At 42.3% G+C, this 13,168-nt stretch overlaps 1 long non-coding RNA gene across 1 annotated transcript; it reads left to right on the forward strand.

The window, feature by feature from the left end:
- The first annotated feature begins 11,321 nt into the window (after window positions 1-11,321).
- On the forward strand, window positions 11,322-12,370 carry LOC134190040 (uncharacterized). Its single transcript, XR_009971571.1, has 2 exons — window positions 11,322-11,904; window positions 12,032-12,370. It is a non-coding gene; the product is annotated as an uncharacterized LOC134190040 (long non-coding RNA).
- The last annotated feature ends 798 nt before the right edge of the window (window positions 12,371-13,168 follow it).

The raw sequence follows: 13,168 nt of genomic DNA on the forward strand, positions 1-13,168 counted from the left end.
ATGTCCAAGAGGTTGGATTGTTTGACCACGTTGCTAGACGGAAGCCATGTCTTACAGCTGAGAATCGCTTTGCCGCCTCGCATTTGCACAGAACTACAGAAACTGGACAATTGACGATTGGTCACGCATAATCTGGAGCGATGAAAGCAAATTTGAGTTGTTCCATACTAGCGGTCGCTTATGGATAAGAAGAAGAGCAGGAGAGCAGCTGCAAGATGATTGTGTAGCGCAGACGGTAGCGCAAGGTGGAGGTAGTATCATTGTGTGGGCTGCATGATGAGGAATCGCATTAGTCACACTGTGTTGGTCAACGAGCGGCTAAACGCTGATAGTACAGATGCATTCTTGAAAATGCGCTAGTTCCAACAATCTACGAGTTTGAAATAGGTTATGGTGACGTCACACTTATGCATGACAATGCTCCCGCTCGCCGGGCAAAGAGTGTTCAAACATGGCTCCAGCACAATGGCTCCAGCTCTCTTAGTTCCTGGCCAGCTCAATCACCGGATCTTAATTCAATTGAGCACATATGGGATTATCTTGCGCCAGTTGTTCAGCAGCAGTTGCCACACAACACGTCAGAGCTGTGGCGATGCTTGCAGACAGTGTGGAATAATGTGCCATAAGAAAGAACACAAACCCTTGTTGATAGCATGATTACGAGAGTAAACAATGCCATGGACGCTAGAAGAGGTTACACAAAATACTGATTCAAGATAACACTAATTTTGTTAGGATAATGGTACTTATATACAGTATATACATATATATATATATATATATATATATATATATATATATATATATATATATAAAGGAAAGTGGTCCATGGTTGCAGCCATTTTGAATTCTTGTTTTGTAATTGCTCGCAAACTGCTGTTCTTTTCTCCTCCTACTTCAGCACATGACCTTTTCTGCTTTTGTAAAGCAACTGGTACTCTTGTGGTGACCTGTGCCCTGTACTTTGCTTTGTGCTGAGATTTTTTAAAATTGTGATGCCACAAAACGTTTGTTCCCTATGCGCTCGCAAACTGCTGCACTTCTTCACTTCTCCGTTAGCTTGCAGCCTTTTCTCACTTTGGAATAGCAACTGATGATGTTTTCGGTAGTCTGTGTCCTATACTTAGTTGCTGGCGTTCATCTGTACTTCCTGATGTCATCCTATGGCTACTCATTGTTACGTCACCTAATGTGATGCGTCACAAACGCTTGTGTCATTACAGCAAACCCACCTGTACACTGTCAAAATGCCTCTCATAAAGCACTCTCTGCCTTGTTATTTTGTATCACTGCGACAGGAAAAGATGACGAAGCTACCTACTTGACACATGTACAGTGCCAGCGCAGTGCCCGTCATTGGATCGCGAAGCTACTACTAAAACTTATTTTCCAGTCAATGAAAGGGTTAATGATGAGCACCGCTGTCTTTCTCAACACGCGGTTACCACGTGCGTCAATAATCATGTACTTCTAAAATATTCTTATACTTTCTAACCAAGTTGTCTCATTTTTGGAACTGTTTCTATGCAGGCAATGCATGGAAAACCATAGTTATAGCAATACCACAAACAGTCCTTTGGCGTACAGGTTCTCCTCTCTCTATCTTGCATGTCGCCGTCATTTAGTAAATGTTTCTATTAGATAAAGTGCAAATATTGCAAAGCACTGACATAGAAGAAGGAACCACCAGGATCTGCTGCAATGGCGGAAAAGTTTTGTTACCCGCCATACCCAAACCGCCTACCTCGTTGGTCGATCTACGTTTGGGACAATTGGTTCAAGCACAGCATTAATTTCTTCTCAAACACGCGAGCGTATAACTCGGCTTTTTAGATGGATGCGATGAAATTAAAGCTTGCACTGGTTGGAATCCCTGTTTCAATCTTCGGGGACAAGTCTATCATTCTATTGGAAGTCTTGCTCCTTCAGAAAATTCTACTGCTAAATTTGCTCAAATTTACTTTGTCAGTGATGATATAGTCCAATCTTCTGTACGTCAAACAGTCATACAAGGCCTAAGATCAGACATTGTCACCAACTACAACACATGCTTCATCAGTCCAACTCTTACGCACGAAGCCTAAAAATGGCCATAGACATTTTTCACGTCACAGTTAGGAAGTTAAAGTCATAATTGACGCTGATAAGGGACCATTTCACGTGCTAATTCAATATTTACTAAAACCATCGCTGCTAATTACTTAGAACATCTCACTGTAACATACTAAAATTCTAGACAAGATACTTTCATGGTAATTGTTCACAATTGAATGCACCTGGGCAAAGTCGGGCAATGTAGCTAGTATAATATATCTCGACCTCAATTGACATTAGTCTCGCGTAGCCACACCCATTTCTGCTGCGTCATACTTCTGGGCAAAACTGGGTCTGGTGAACAGCCTTTGATGTTGCTGTGTGCTACGTAGCCAGAAATCGGCTATCTAAAGATCGGATTTGGTTTCTTAAATACTTCACTAAAGACCAGATTGGTATGCATGCAGTGCAATCCTATCTCAATTAGCTTCTCTTGTTTTGTAAAAAACAACTCGAAGACTACAGCTAGAGATGTTGCTGTGTTGTGAAATCTGCTTGTCTACGGCAGCAATTAAACGCGGCCATGGGAATGTCAACGACGACAGGCTTCCATTTCACACAGCCATGATCGAGGTCGAACGTCTAGTGTTGTGTGCTTGTGTCACAACGGAGACTGAATGCGAACGTACTCATTGCTGTTTGCTGTTTGACGTCAAGAGCAAATGCGGACAGTCCAGAGTGAGCGATATCTGGAAGGACTTGCAGGTGACGTTATTGAAACAAGACGAGTCGTCTTTCTGCGTTTGGGTAATCATCTCATGTGTGTTGTGCATTGCTTTACATTGAGTACGTTCGCATCCATCCAATACGTTCGCAATCAGTCTTCGTTGTGACACGAACGCACAACGACGCCGATCACATGACAGATTGCCTAGGAGATGGAAGCCTGTCGATGTTGGCATTCCCGTGGCCATGTTTAATTGCTGCTGTAGACATGCATATTTCACAAACAGCAACGACTCTAGCTGTAGTCTTCGAGTTGTTCTCTACAAAACAAGAGAAGCTAATCGAGGTAAGATTGCATTGCATGCATATCAATCTGGTCTTTAGTGAAGCGTTTAAGAAACCAAATCCAGTCTTTCGATAGCCGATTTCTGCCTACACGGCACACAGCGACATCAAAGGCTGTTCACCAGACCCAGTTTTGGCCGGAAGTATGATGCGGCAGAATTGTGTCTGGCTACGCGAGACTAAATTGACATGACAAGAGAGAGGCTCGCCTTCGCTCGCAAATTAACACGTTATTGTAGTTAGTAGGTTTCACAGGCTTACGGTTTTAATATGTTTAAAAGTAACTACATACTATAACACATCACAACCATGGTGTTGACAGCTGCCGAGTGGATGCTCGAGATGGACATGTGACAATATGGCGGCTGTCACATGCGCAGGTGTTTAGTGGAGGGGCATGCGGGACGTTTACGAGTGATGGGGGCACTGACGCAAAACTATGTATGTTGTTTGTATGGCTTATGTTCGGTGTCCTAGTTCACCAACTCTGGTGTTCTAATTACCGTAAATAAAGTCAAAAATCGTGTGTGTGTGTGTGTGTGTGTGTGTGTGTGTGTGTGTGTGTGTGTACATGGATAAATGGATAAAGAGCTGCTGTTACACGGTCACACCTTGTGTACGGCAAATCGTCTCGTCTCATCTCTAAGTTGTCCCCGGGCAACCATACGTGAAATTTTTGGTTGTCCGGTCATTACTCAGGTTGCCCATACACTAAATCCATGACCGCTATTGCTATGGTGCTATAGTTGATGTATGAAAATATATGTAGTTACAGACGGGAAAAATACAGCTAACAAACAAACAGACAGACAGACAGACAGACAGTGCACATAGATCTTTGTACATTTTATCAGATATATTAGCGTTGATGTATTAACTTTGATGTATAAAAATTGCATTGACAGACAGACAGACAGAAAGGCGGACATTGGCAGACATGCAGACAACTGAGTGTAGACAAGACGAGTTCAAAAATTACTGGATAACTCGATCTCGATTGTGATGCAGCAATGCAATGCAAGAGTAACTGTAACTACAGAATGAGCAGAATCCAGTATAGTGCTGACTCAGTTGGTGCCATTACTAACTCTGTTAGCTTGACTCTTAGTCTTAGCTAGGGACCTTTTGGGTCCAATTTGTCGTAGAACTTGCTGATTTTAGTGTATTGTAGACTGTAATAATGTCTTGTATAAGAAATATATGTATTGGCAGACATACAGACAGACATTTCATTTTAGTTGTAGCCTTTAAATTTTATTGCAGAAATGTGCATTAGTTTGATCTAAGAAATATATGATCATGACAGACAGACAGACAGACAGAAATGTTGCTGAGTTTAAGACACAATGGAGGAGACGGTTTACAATTCAACTGCAACGTTGCAATGCAAGTGTGCTGACAAGAAAACTCATGATGAGCGGTTCTGGACCTAAGACCCTTAGTAGAAACACTGACTTTGCACAACTTGTAGTTAAGTAGCTTCTTTTATGTTTTATCTGCCCATATGGGGCTAATGTATTACGTAGTAATTATTATGTAGAGTTTGATGGAAATTTTATTGTAATGGAAATATATGTATTGACAGACAGACAGACTGACAGACAGATATAATTTATTCTCATACAGATTCTACTTGTACATATGCTACGATTTTTAAAATACAAATCAGTCCTTGCAAACAAAAAGTCATTAACTAATGGACTTGACTTTGAATGTCAAATCAAATAATCTATCTAAATCACCATGATTAGGTGACAGTTTTGAAAGTTTTCTAAGGATAACTTTGGCATTGCATCTTTGCAGAATTGTAGAAAATCTTTTTCTCCAATATGACATAAACATGGAAGCATTAAAATTGGCTTCTGGATTTGCTGATTGTTGTGACAAATGCTGCAAAAAATTCTCTGCCTTTGTGCCCCACCTCCCAAAATGTTCTATCACAAGAGGAACACATCTTGATACATATCCTCCTGGAACAAGCTCTTCTGAATATTTTTCATTTTCTTTTTTTCTCTTGTCGCAGCAGCATGACCATTTTCCTTGCTAGCCCTCCTAATAATGTCCTGACTCCACGGATGAGCCAGAGACACATCAAGATCCAAATTCTGTCCAGTGTTTGGATCAAACATTGTAATGTGTGGACGGTCTTCAGTATTGATGTATTGATGTCTTGGTTCTGTTTGATGGGGAAGGTGAAGGTCAGACAGGCACTCACTCCACCCATTTAAGACTGAATTGTGAGACCACACAGGTCCACCCCCATATTTACAGGTCAAAAGATGGTATCCGTATTCATCCAAATCATGACCACAATCACACTTTTTAATCCAATTGGTGAAGGTAGAGCCACTCCCAACCTCAGGTAAGACGCTAAAGAAAATTCGTTTGTTTTTTAAAGCGTGCTTAGCAGAAGTGGGGATGACATCCAGCCATGCACCAGCCCCTCGTCCTTGCAGGGATCTCAACCGTGCTGCATCTCTATCAGACTGTGCGTGTATAATAATATCAGTAGCACTATCACTGGCAATCTTTGTGGATAATTGATGCTGTAATTTCTTTGGATATGAGATAAAGTTATCAAGAACTGTTGTTCTCCATCTTTGTGGTTTGACTTAGGCATTGGTGGTAAAGCTTGATAGGAAGAGGCCACAGTGGAGCCGATTGACCCTGGCAGTGATTTATTGCTTTGAAGATAGTTGACTAAATCAAAAAATAACGAAAACCTCTCGGGTAAGTCTTTCATGGCTTGACACCATGAAGATAAGAAAGCTGCTGGTGAAATTTTACTGATCTGTGTCAATCCAAACCCACCAAATTTGATCTTTAAAGTTGCTTGTTTCCAATTGATATCATCCACAGACAGACAGACAGACAGACAGACAGACAGACAGACAGACAGACAGAAATGTTGCTGAGTTTAAGACACAATGGAGGAGACGGTTTTCAATTCATCTGCAACGTTACAATGCAAGTGTGCTGACAAGAAAACTCATGATGATCTGTTCTGGACTGAAGACCCTTAGTAGAAACACTGACTTTGCACAACGTGTAGTTAAGTAGCTTCTTTTAAGTTTTATCCGCCCATATGGGGCTAATGTATTATGTAGTAATTATTATGTAGTGGACTTTAGGTTTGCTTTTAGAGTTTGATGGAAATTTCATTGTAATGGAAATATATGTATTGACAGACACACAGACAGATAGACAACCTGTGAGAAGCAGACTTGCGGCTCTAAACTGGCAGTTTCCATCTCCTTGGACAGAGACAGGCAAATGATTTATAGGGCCATGAGAAGGATAAAGATAAACAGCAATACTACCAACCACAAAGGACTCTGCAACAATAGCTGAAATTTTGTCCATCATGATTTTAGGATGCTTGTTTGAAAATTTCAGTTTTGGGTACTTCTATGTTACAAGCAAGCAGGCACAAGCATAAATTGACACTACAGGTCATAATTAATTAGGAAAGGACACACAGATATCTGATCTGTCATCTATGACACCTACTAATAATGCTCTCAGTAGGTCTGCAAAACGGTAGACTTATCTATAATTAAGTTTACTAACTTGCAATGAGGACATGCATGCTCAGGAAGGAAAAGTCAAGCTGGTAGTAGGGTATCTGTCAGCTAGTTGTCTCTGGGCAACCATAGTTTGCAGTTTCAGTTGCCTAGACATATTTTTGGTTGTCCTGGGCCCTCGGGCAACCGATTTGTCATACACTGACACCCCCAGCCAGATGACTGGGTTCCTGTGCACTAAGCAGGAGCTATGTGTCGTGCTAAGCAATCTCCTGGAGCCTGGCCAGGTACTCGTAGGAGCCCCTACTGCGACGCCAACTGTGGTGTAGGCACCTGAAGTCCCACCAGGACCCCAGTGGCTGATGGACTTTATCGCAGTCAAGGTCTTTGCCACTCCACCAGGTACTCTTTTATTATACTACACATGCCATGGTAGTCTCGCGTGCCCAGACGTTTGCGGAGGGACAAGAAGAATGTCTGGCCACGGTGGCCGAGTTTTTGTTGGCACCGCCAGAATCTTGACGTGACCAATCATGTAGCAGAAAGCAATTATGGACGTAGCTTCACTACCACGTCCAGAACTTCATGGCTTCAATCACTGAAATGTGGTATGTTGAGGAGTCGATGTCACATGCCATTCTGTTTGCAACTAAAAGTCTATGGGGTACCTAAAGCTTCAAACTTTACAGGAACAGGTAGTGAAACACTAATTAAGAGGTAGAGACATTTCTGTGTCCTTTCCCACCAGTGGTGGCAAGTTGCTGTGCTACAGTGTTTACCTGCTCTCGCAACTCTGTCTCTTTCCTATTCGGCTCATCCTCGTAGAGATTCAACTTATCCATATTTCGTGCACAAGGTCGACAGAGCCAAGAGTGTACTAGTGGGAGCATGACACTCACCGAATCAGGATAAAACTCAGACTCTTTCAAGATTAGCCTAAATGTTCATTATGAGAAACTGTGCACTAAACGGTGGATTGCAGGTTCATAGTCACTCTGCAAAGAATGCAATCCGTCCAATTGGCCTCATAATACTGACATCCAGTCAGCTACCTGCTGTTGCGGAGAAGCACATCTTCATCTGCTCTCAAATTAATTTACAATTCACAATTGGATAGAAAATTAGATGATGAAAGACACTTTCATATTGTAACTACTTGTATTAGCCATTTGTGGTAACAGTTAATCATGACATCATGCATATCCAACATTCTCGTTGCTAACACAAACTGGCTAGTGTGTCCAGACGTTCTTCTCGCCTCTCCCTTCCACTCGAACGTCTGGCCACTCTAGACTAATGCCATGGATAGGCAACAGCAGTTAAATCTAAATGAATGTGTCAGCAAGTGTGTCACTGTGAGATATGTGATGAGGTTGTGAAGATGCCAACAATCACATGTTAACTAAAAAATTAATCACATCTCGAGGCTATTGAAGACAATAAGGGGGAAGAAGTGAGTCAATGGGAGGAAGAAGTGAGTCAATGGGAGGATTCCTGTAAATGCGTGAGTGTCGGTTGCAACTCCTAGATAGTGAATTTGATTCCATGATTTATCACAGAGAAATAGCTTAAGAGAGGTTACAATTGATCGACTGTTGGAGGAACTGTGTAGGTGCATCATAGATGTGGTGAAATGAGGTTTTAGTAAGGTTTGTTGTTATGCTAGTATGTTATAAGGTTTTAGTTTAGAATGAGTACCTGCAGATGCGGTTTCGAAGGCAGTGGCTTGGGAAGTCTCAGTCATGGACAGCTCCGTGTATGAAGTGGATAATCCGCTACATTCAAGAACACCATCTGCTACAGTGTACAAACTCAGTCATACGAGTCTAGACAATGCTACTAAAATGCAGATATACAGGTCAGATGAAAGCAATGTTGTTATGCAGCTGACACATAATGCTCGTATTGCTGCAAGACGAGACTTTGCTGCTGTGTCCCTTCAGAGGAAGAAAGCCCATGGAAATATGATACCAGTTCTAGTGCTCAAGAACATACCAGATCATCTTCACTCTTTGAAACAATAATCCTAATGAACGGCAACAAAGGCCGAGGCTTATTAGGCATGGGAACAACTAGTCTCAGACCCCTTCCCGCTGCGTCATACTTCCGGGGTCTGGCTAAGCGAGACTAAGAAACAACCTGGAACCTCATCATAGAAGACTTGGTGTCAACCATGAGACCTAGCCGAAGTACTCTCGGAGCATACCAGGTATGATGAAAACAAAATTGACACACTGCGTGTGGCTGATGTCACTATAACTTTGGGGAGATAGTGTGCTCTCGCACTTGCCTTGTGGTGCCAGTTGGCAGGACGGTGTTGTATGGTTAGGATGTCAATCAACTACAGCTACAGTCAAACCTCGCTAATCCAAATTACCTTTGGCGCCCTGCCCTGCCTTGTGTACCCAGATCTTATTGGGCAGCCTTATCTGGGTTGCAGTTATTTAGTTAAACGCGCGCATCTGTCTATTTTCAATCTTGACTGTCACATTATTTAGAAGTACATGTAGTCGTTGCAGCAGTGTCCTTTACCACAAACATGACATGTGTGTAGAGATACATTAATGCGCCAGTTGTGTGGGCATGCGAGGCAAGTCTGAACCTCCAAGGCTACGTGTTTGCATTATTGGTAATCTGAACAACTTCACTAATCCGAACGGGGCTTGGCACGGAGCTGTTCGGATTAGCGAGGTTTGACTGTACTTACAAGGCATATGTTAATTTGTGAAGATGACAGTTGTGATATTAGGGTAGATCTGACAGCAAATCTGGTAGCAGCGTCTTTCAGATGACATTACTTAGTATCATGAAAGACATTGAAGCAGAACTGAAACACCTCGTCGATGGATGTCATTGAAAGAGTACTGGAGACCACATTATGGGTTCCTCCACTGGTACATGTACCTGTAGGGAAATTGAATGGAACTCTACTTATTTGTATAGACTATCAATTGCTGAAAACAAGTCAACGGTCTGCGAACGCCTCATTGTATCCACTGTGGATGAGAATACCGCAATATTAAATGAGTTCATTCTCTTTTCAGTGCTAGATGCAGAGTCAGGTTTTCATTGGCTTCCACTATTCCCAGAGTCTCACGGTCCATTCTGACTACATTCTCATCCCATTCATTGTGTCTTGTGCCGATTCAAAGACTGGCATTTGGCAAGCACCCTGAGATATTTTCAGTGGATGTCAGCTCCGTCTTCAAGAACCTGGACAGAGGAGTGATCTACTTGATGATATCATCATTCTGGAATGATTGAGCAGAACATGATGCCCGATTAAGGTGAGTACTGGAGAGTTTTAACTTTAGCTAGTGCCAATCTGAAACCAAATTAGTCAAAATGCCAGATTCAGAAAGATCATGTCAGTTACCTAACTCACTGGTTGAGTAAGGAAGGAATCCAGCCAAATGAAGACAAATTGAAGGCTATACAAGATATGCCATGTCCAGAGTTTACAACGGGTGTCCTTCATTGCATGACGAGATATCTCAAGCAAGTTTATACCTCGGCTATCTCAAACCTCAGTGCCACTTCGTCACTATGCTAAACACCACTACTTCCTGGTTAGTCAACAGCTCCATGAAGCATTCTCTGTCCCAGAAGCAATAGCTCAACCATTGATCAGATCGGCTTATTTTTGTCCTTCCATCTCCATCCCCCTGCTATCAGTAGTGATGTGTCCCCTTGTGGGTTGGGAGCAATCCCGTGGCTGATATTTTTCGCTAGCAGCTCTGACTGATGTAGAGACATGATATTTACAACTAGTAAATGGCATATTGGGAGTATTCTTTGCTATCACCAGATTCTAGAAAGGTCGATTGAGGATTTCACAGACAACAAACCTCTCATCAGCATAGCCAGCCAGCAAACCAATCGATAAAGTTCCTCGATGTCTTACAAATTCTCAATTACTCATGTTCCTGCTTAATTAACGTGCACAGATGCATTTTTCCAAGGAGAGATCAAACACCATATGAGGACTGATCTCTGGTGAGTCTGTGAGCGTAATGTTGGAAGAAGCTCCAGTTGATACGAAGGACAGAACATTCGGTGAGCAACAGTCCTTGGAGGCCGTCATGAATAATGGGTGTGTCATAGGCGTGTTCCTGACCAATTTTCCCATGGTCGTATCAACTGCAACTACATTTTGTTTACATTGAATACTTTATTCAAAGTGAAGAGGACAAGGAATCAACTACAGACAGTCACCGTGACGGCTCGCTAACAAGTTTTGCAAAGCTGTTGCTTGCTCACGTGCGCATTAACTTCCTGTCTCGGCTTACAACCGCCCATCGTAGCTCATTACAGCAACCATGTAGGCTAAATATTATCATTGCGGGTAGATGTTATGGACATAGCTTTGCAAAATACCATAGGCGGAACCGGCACGTGATGGGCTTTCCAATGGTTTCATGAGCCTACGTGCCTCCTAGCATGATCTATCCAAGGAAAACCTCGACTGCCTCTAATTCTGGAATGGACTATAGTATTTTGTCTATGCTAAATCATCTTTCATTGCAACATGATGTTGTTATGCAGCAAGGGAGCTAGTAAGCGTGTCCCCTAATGAAGGGTTGGACGCGTTAAGCCTAGTTCACAATACGACGCTGACGTTGACGATGACGATGACGCTGGACGTTGACACAGACGCTGACGCTAACGATGACGTTGTACCATTCACAATATTTTCCCGTGAGCGTCATGAGACGTTGGTCAGCACCTGTCTGGATACTCGAGCGTTTTTTGAGCGCATGCTACCGCAAATTATTGTGACACCACGTATGTATCACAGATGGACGAAGAACTTGTAATTCTTCTACTTCTCATTCGTCGTCGTAGGCGTAGAGCTAGAGAATCTCAACAACGGCAAATGTGAGTCAGACCAATCCTATAGCGAAGGCGGCAGGTCTTTGCATTCATGCACGCGTCAAAGACAAGGATAACTCTGCACGCTGTCGATTAGACACTCCATGCCAAATCCGGGATTTAATAGGACTGTTCTTTGATTTGTAGAAAGTAATCACGTGATTTCCGGTTACGTTGGTACACTTCCGGAATCGACGCTAGAGTTGAACTTCAGTCAACTCCAGCGTCAAGGACGCTGCGACGATCGTCGTCGACGTTGACATGTTCACAATATGACGCTCACGCTAGCGTCATCGTCAGTGTCATCGTCAACGTCAGCGTGGTATTGTGAACCGGGCTTTAGTTGGTGGTGAATCTCTTCACAAAGAGGTAGCAGTGCCAATGATTTACACATTTATAGCAGGTATTAATATTACGGGTTTATTGTCTTCAGTGAATATTAAAGTACTACTTGTGTATGGTATACCTACATTACAGGGTATACCTATTTGCACAACCAATGGTGATAATGACGTAAATGTCTTGTTTAGGTTGATGTTATTCCTGATGGGTCAATGGTGACTATGGACTATGACATTAATCGTGTCAGGATCTTTGTTGACAAGACAGGAGTTGTGGTGAAAGCTCCTGTTGTGGGATGAATTCGATATTCACGAAGACCTAGAAGTTTCTCTTTTTGTAACTTTTTATTCAATTGCATTTGCTTTGCCATTACACACAATATTGAGAAGTTGAAAAGTTGCTGTTGTTCTAAGTTCTTTTGAAATGCATTTGTCATGCCATGGAATGCAATATTGAGAAAATCTTGTGTACATTGCAACAAGTGCTTTTTCATCTTAGGTATATAAATATAAATGACTCTACTGAAATGAACTGCTTGGAAGGAATATCTTAGAATAATGAATAAACGCATACTAAAGCTGTGACCTCATCCATTGATTTTATTCAGCTAGTTGTAGAAATGAAAGTTTGATATGGCTAAGGTGTGTGTGTGTGTGTGTGTGTGTGTGTGTGTGTGTGGTGTGTGTGTGTGTGGTGTGTGTGTGTGTGTGTGTGTGTGTGTGTGTGTGTGTGTGTGTGTGTGTGTGTGTGTGTGTGTGTGTGTGTGTGTGTGTGTGTGTGTGTGTGTGTGTGTGTGTGTGTGTGTGTGTGTGTGTGTGTGTGTGTGTACACAAATCTCAAATTTCTCCTCCCCACGACCACGTTTCATGATAGGACCTACCTTAAAAATCGTTTCCGTGTCCGACTACAGATACTACAGATGAGTCTAGGAACGATTCGTCTAAGTGAGCAAATGGCGATGAAAAAGCTTCATGAAGTTCCGTCGCCTCATCCTTTTGTATTGTAGCTAGGGATTGCGTGTACGTGACAACCAAGAAACACCTTCAGGAGTTGAATACCACCTACAGTCAACTATTCCCACGTCCCATACTACAATCAATCCTTTACTACACTGTGCTGCATCTAACACTGTTGATAGTCAATGTTTGTCGATATCAATTTCTGTCAGTAAATACCATACCACTGTCGTTACAACGGAACTGAGTGCATACCTAGACTGAACATTTCAATTGTCTTGATCACGATCGCAAAACGACGACTACCTATACCAGGCCTGTAAACGTAATCTAGACTACTAAGAAGTTTGCATGTGTTTACTTCCATGA

The sequence above is a fragment of the Corticium candelabrum genome, chromosome 14 (genome assembly GCF_963422355.1).
Source record: "Corticium candelabrum chromosome 14, ooCorCand1.1, whole genome shotgun sequence".
Taxonomy (NCBI): domain Eukaryota; kingdom Metazoa; phylum Porifera; class Homoscleromorpha; order Homosclerophorida; family Plakinidae; genus Corticium; species Corticium candelabrum.